Source organism: Mus pahari, chromosome 12, assembly GCF_900095145.1.
Source record: "Mus pahari chromosome 12, PAHARI_EIJ_v1.1, whole genome shotgun sequence".
Classification (NCBI taxonomy): Eukaryota; Metazoa; Chordata; class Mammalia; order Rodentia; family Muridae; genus Mus; species Mus pahari.
Window position 1 is genome coordinate 57,869,506 of NC_034601.1, and position 6,188 is coordinate 57,875,693.

Below are 6,188 nucleotides of genomic sequence, written 5' to 3' on the forward strand. Positions count from 1 at the left end.
TTAGTTGTATTCATGGGACTGATTCAGCCACAAGTTGTGTACAACGTGTAGGCCTGTGAGTACTGCAGCTGGCTAACGGCAGGATCAGGTCTCATGTTCTCATACCTCCAGAATGAGCTCTCCCAGAATGTCCAGGTTAAGGGCGGGACCAGTTCTTCACAGCCCTCAGACATCAACATTCTCCAGAGCAGCAGCCCAGAACAGGTCCATCCCCTTCAGGGGCTTTGTTGGTAACAGACTCCTGCCGCTGCAGGGCCACAGACTCAGACATGGTTCCTGGTGGCAGCACAGGCTAGGACCCCATCATGGTCCCTGGTGGCAATACCAGCTACTCACATCAGGCTGTTCCTCACTATTCTCGAGTCTCTAGTTCTGCCTCTCATCACTGAGCCTACATCCTTGTGTTTCTCTTTCTCTTCCATTTCTCCACCACCTTCATAGTGGTGCCCGGGATTACTCATGAGTGGTTTAAGGAGTGCCATGCCCTGCTCATGCATTATGGATGCAGACAGGGGTCATCTTGGGCACTGTCTGCCCACCCACACGGGCGTGTCTCACATCAGACTGGCATCTCTGGTTAGATCCCTGTCAGGGCCCTATGCCAGCAGTCTGGTTGTCATCTAAGAGCTCATTCCTTGCCTTGTCTGCCCGTAGGGCCCTGTGTGAGAATTGTCTATCTTAGGCTCGTTTTCACCCTTGGCCCATAGATCCTGGCATGATTCTTCTAATCTCCGGCTGTGGCACCAGACTGGCGGTTGTCTCAGGCTAGCTCTCTGTCCAGGCCCCCTTGTCATTGTCTTAGGAGACTTCTTCTCAGGAAATGTTTATCTACTAAGCTACTAATTATTCTGACATTCGTAGGTCAGACCATAGCTTCTCTCCTTCTGGCACCTACTGATGCACATAAGACAGAGCAGGCACACCAGCAACACCTCTAGGGGCATTACAAACATCTTAATAGGAGTTTATTGTTCTCTATAGGCCACTGAGATCAGGAAGAGCTGATGTTACTCTGACTAATCAGTTGTCATCTGAGTGGTCAAAGTGACAGTGTTAGCTTTACTGTGCCCAGGGTTCTTGGGTTACAAGTCATAGAAGGTGGAGAGGACTCCTTTGTCCCTGGTGCTAGACAGATGATTATGATGAGGTGGCCAATCCTGATTACTTTCCCAACTGGCGAACACCAGTGGGCTAGAAATTAAAAACTGAATTAACACGGGGTAGACCAGAGAATGCTGCTAGCTTCCAGGAGTAGAAAAAAGGGCTTCCTTTTCGGGTCTGAGCAAGGCCATCAGGAGCTTCTCTGTACATAGTGGGAAAAGGGAAAACACCCTTTCCCCTGTATGTACTAAAATACAGTTCTTCTGGAAAGAATGCCCATATCCATTTTGTGATAATTCCTTTCGTTACATTTTTTAAAATCTCATTTTCTTTGTTCTCTCTTTTTCTGTAAATTATACTTTCGCTTATTTAGGATTTTCTAGCTGTGAAGGGACACCATGACCAAGGCAATTCTTGTTTTTTGTTTTTTGTTTTTCAAGACAGGGTTTCTCTGTGTTGCCCTGGTTGTCCTGGAACTCACTCTATAGACCAGGCTGGCCTCAAACTCAAAAATCTGCCTGCCTCTGCCTCCCAAGTGCTGGGATTAAAGGGATTAAAGGCGTGTGCCCAGCTGACCAAGGCATTTCTTATAAAGGAAAACATTTCATTGGAGCTGGCTTACAGTTTCAGGGATTCAGTCCTTGAAACTGGCAGGAAGCATGGCAGCAATCAGGCAGGCATAGTGCTGGAAGAGCTGAGAATTTTACATCTTGATCTGCAGGTAGCAGAAGATTCTCTCTCTCTCTCTCTCTCTCTCTCTTTCTCTGTCTCTGTCTCTGTCTCTGTCTCTCTCTGTCTCTGTCTCTGTCTCTGTCTCTGTCTCTGTCTCTGTCTCTCTCTCTCTCTCTGTCACATGGGGCATAACCTGAGCATTTAAGGCTCCAGACATCCAGCACCACAGTGACATACTTCCTCTAACAAGGCCATATCTCCTCCAATAAGGACACAATTCCTAATAGTGCCACTCCCTATTGCCAAGCATTCAAATGCACGAGTCTAAGGGGGCCATATGTATTCAAGCCACCACACACATTATGTTCTTTGACATTATTTTCTTCTCTCCCTTCCAGTAGAATGATAATAAAAATACCCTCCTTTAAAAAACATGATTGTAATACAGAACAAAGGGGAGTGAATTTTAATGCTTGCTGTATTTACTAATTTTTAAATTGTAATTTATTAATATCTAAAACTTCCTAAATGTTCATGTGGCCCCATAATATTTTCAATAAAAGTATTTAAGAATGAATGTTCAAAGCAAAGCCAAATTCAAGATTTTTGTATCTTCACATGCCTTTTAAAAATATCAAAATATGCACAGTAACTGCAATTACATTTTGCATGTATTTATAGTTACCATAACCTATTTGCAATAAGTAAAACTTACCTTTGGCAACATGCCTGTTCATTATGCTTTATTTTCTTGCTTTTAGAATGAGGATGAACTATTCGTTTGCAGGGCAAATAATTTCTCAGGAATCACCCTGAGATTTATTTAGAGCTCTCACATATTCAATGATTTGGTAGGTTCCTGAAATCTCTCAAAGCTTAAGTGTTGGCTCCAGCCCAATGTCCTTCAGAGGCTAAGTTAGACTAACCATTTCAAGTTTAATAGCAACATAGGATTCTGTCCAGGAGGAGAACTCTTGGCATTCTTCAGTCTAAAAAAGAAAGAGAGATTTAAGAAATGGCAGAGGGCTTTTGGATCTTTTGCTTTTGTGTAGCTGGTGGGCTGACACAGGAGCACCCACCCCATTTGAACGATGGTTAACTCTCCCTTGCTGATTTTGTTTGGGTTCCTTCAGCTCTCTCAGTAATTCTTCTATAATTTTTCACATATCCACCAGAATGTGAAATCACCTAACCAGAAGAGACAATATTTAGATTCTATTCCACCTCCAGAGCTCACTAACATCAGCTAGATAGTCCTGTAATCACAAATTCTCATCTGTGAAGTGAGATTTGTGGGTAAAGCATGAGAAAAAAATGAAGTGAAAAATGACTTACTATGAAACCTTCTTTATAAAATGTCAACCGACAGTTACCTGATGGCAATACACTGGTTCCATGGATCAAGCATCAAAGAAGATATCTAGAAATGCACTTTTCTATTTAACTTTAGATGCCAACTTGGGTGGATTGCACGACATGTGTGTAGCTGGCAAAGCATTATTTCTGGGGATGTTTCTGGAAGTGATCCCAGAGGTGACTGAGCTGGAGCATGGTGGCAAGAGTGGGCAAGATCCCCTCTTAATGAGGGCAGGTACCATCTAATCAGCTAAGGTCTAAGACAGAACAAAGATAGAGGAAACACGAGGTTTTATTTTCTTCTGGAGCTGTGACAGCCTATTTCTCAGTCTTGGTCACAAGGACTCCAAGATGTCTGGCCTTTGGGTGCTTGAATCTTCACCAGAGGGTCTCCAGGTTTTGAGGCCTTTTACTTTAGATATGAAAGAAGTAATTATGTGATTACAACTTACAGAAGCTTAGAGACTTGGCTTGATTTATCTGTTCTGCATATTTTGAGACATCGTGGTCTCTGTACACAGATGGTCCCATAAGTCCTCTCATCAATCCAATCTTTGTCTACTTTGTATTGCTTCTTTCTTGGTTGAGAGCATGAATACAGACACAGTTTGTCATTGGAAAGGGAATGGAATGGAACTGGAATAAAACAAAACAAAGCGTCCCCATGACTTGCTTTTAGAATGCTGTGCACTTTAGCAGGTGAGTGGGAGAAGCTTATAGTAGATTATTTTCTACTTTTCACTCCAAACGTACGGTTCGAAATAATGACTATGGGCTTGAATAGAAAATTAGCTCTTACTTAGCTGATACCACCTTCAAATATTGGTTGGTTACTCCCAAAAGCTTTGTGCCACTATTACCTTAGCGTATGTAGGCAGGACACCATTGTAGATCAAAGATTCTGTGGCTGGCTTAGGGTTTATATTTTTCCTTTGGTAGCATGCAGAGTACCTTGCTGAAGGCTGTTTGTAAGAATGAGTTTATCTTCTCCACCAAGTTCTGTAGGTGTTGGCTTCAGCAACAGGGGACTTGCCATTAGTTGTTAAGGGAAACCTGTGGTCTTGGTTATAGTTCAAGTTGTTTGAGGGTTTGCATGGGAACCTTTTGGCCAAAACCTCAAGTAGATGCAACTCAATTCTGGTCCTGGAAGCTTCATTTGCTGAGGAGAGGTGGCAAGTTGAAGCTTTGTCTCCTGTACTGGCCGGTTTTGTGTGTCAACTTGACACAGGCTGGAGTTATCACAGAGAAAGGAGCTTCAGTTGGGGAAGTGCCTTTATAAGATCCAGCTGTGGGGCATTTTCTTAATTAGGGATCAAGGGGGAAAGGCCCCTTGTGGGTGGAACCATCTCTGGGTTGGTAGTCTTGTGTTCTATAAGAGAGCAGGCTGAGCAAGCCAGGGGAAGCAAGTCAGTAAGAAACATCACTCCATGGCCTCTGCATCACCCCTGCTTCCTGAGCTGCTTGAGTTCCAGTCCTGACTTCCTTTGGTGATAAACAGCAATGTGGAAAATGTAAGCTGAATAAACCATTTCCTCCCCAGCTTGCTTCTTTTTGATGATGTTTGTGCAGGAATAGAAACCTTGACTAAGACAGTCTCCCCTGTTATTTGTTAATTTCTTTTACATCCCTTTCACTTATGTATATATTTTATTTCATGAAGACTCTACTGTGTTAGTTTTTCATACTACACTTCAAACAGCCCTCAGATTTAACTGTCTCTTCCTGTATTCCTTTATCTTTTTCTTTCTTCCCTTCCCTATTTGATCCTCCCATTTCAGCTCTCCATCTGTTTATAACTATTAGTTCTATTTCCCTTTCCTACCAGCTCTTTCTGCCACCTTGCCCTACCCCAGTCTCTTGCTCTATAGTTAACATCTTTGGTTCTATCTATTGGAGTTTGGTTATCATTTCCTTAACAGCTAATATCCACATATAAGTGAGTAGATACCATATTTTTCTTTCTGGATCTGGACTACCTCACTAAGGATGATTTTTTTTCTAGTTCTATCAATTTACCTACAAATTTCATGATTCATTTTTTAAAAGTCTGGGTAATATTCTATTTTGTAAATGTAACACATTTTCTTTACCCATTCTTGGGTAGTATGTTTTATAGTCTAGACTAGAAGCAAAATTTTGTTTATGTTTACCTTTCTTTCTTTCTTTCTTTCTTTCTTTCTTTCTTTCTTTCTCTCTTTCTTCCTTTTTTTCTGTCTGTCTGTCTGTCTTTCTTTCTATTTGTCTTTCTTTAACTTGATTTTTCTTATGTGAAGTAAAAGTGAATTTTTAATTCTGAATTTTCCTGTATTTATTTTTCTAAGATATACACAAGACTGTGATAAAACTAACACAGAAGCCTAACTTTGTATTGCAGCTTTAAGAAAAACAATGAAATCTAAACAGTCTCCCCACAGGCCCGCCACAGATAAAGGAAAGGAAAAGTTTATATAAGACCTTAGAGAAGGCATCAAGGCTGGTATGATTTAAAGTTGTTGGTGTTGCTGGTGTTGTTGTTGGTGGTGTTGTTGAAGAATCTGTTTTTATTCCAGGTGGGGAAGTCTTGGGTCAGCAACATGGTTAGTGGAGGAGATGGGCCACTGTCATTATGCTGCATAAATTCCCAGACATTTTTACAACTGGATCTGTCTGAGTCTAGCAAGAAATCTGTTATTGTTCTCATGTTAGAGATCATGAGAGGAAGTGAGGTACCCCACCTCATTGTTTTGGTTTCAGAAAACAAAGTGTTCTCAGTAAGTTGGATGACAGAGTGTGTGTTCAAAACAGAACCACTGTTCTTTAAAGAGATGACATCCAGTACAGCCTGATGTAAATTTGAAATCCAAGCTTGTATTAGCACAGTTGGGAGAACTCCAAGTGGAGAGCTCCAAGCCTACACTTCATCCTCTGATGCCTGGTCCAATCAACATCTAGAGAGACAAGGAGATGAGGCATTGTAGATGTTGTAGTAACAACTATCATTTGTTAAATGCACTGTCACATGGATATTTTTTTAAAAGCTTTTGTATATAGAATTAAGGTCAAGATGAGAATGATTAAGT

At 41.5% G+C, this 6,188-nt stretch overlaps 1 pseudogene; it reads right to left on the bottom strand.

The window, feature by feature from the left end:
• Positions 1 to 827: 827 nt before the first annotated feature.
• On the bottom strand, positions 828 to 945 carry LOC115065146 (annotated as a pseudogene).
• Positions 946 to 6,188: the final 5,243 nt, after the last annotated feature.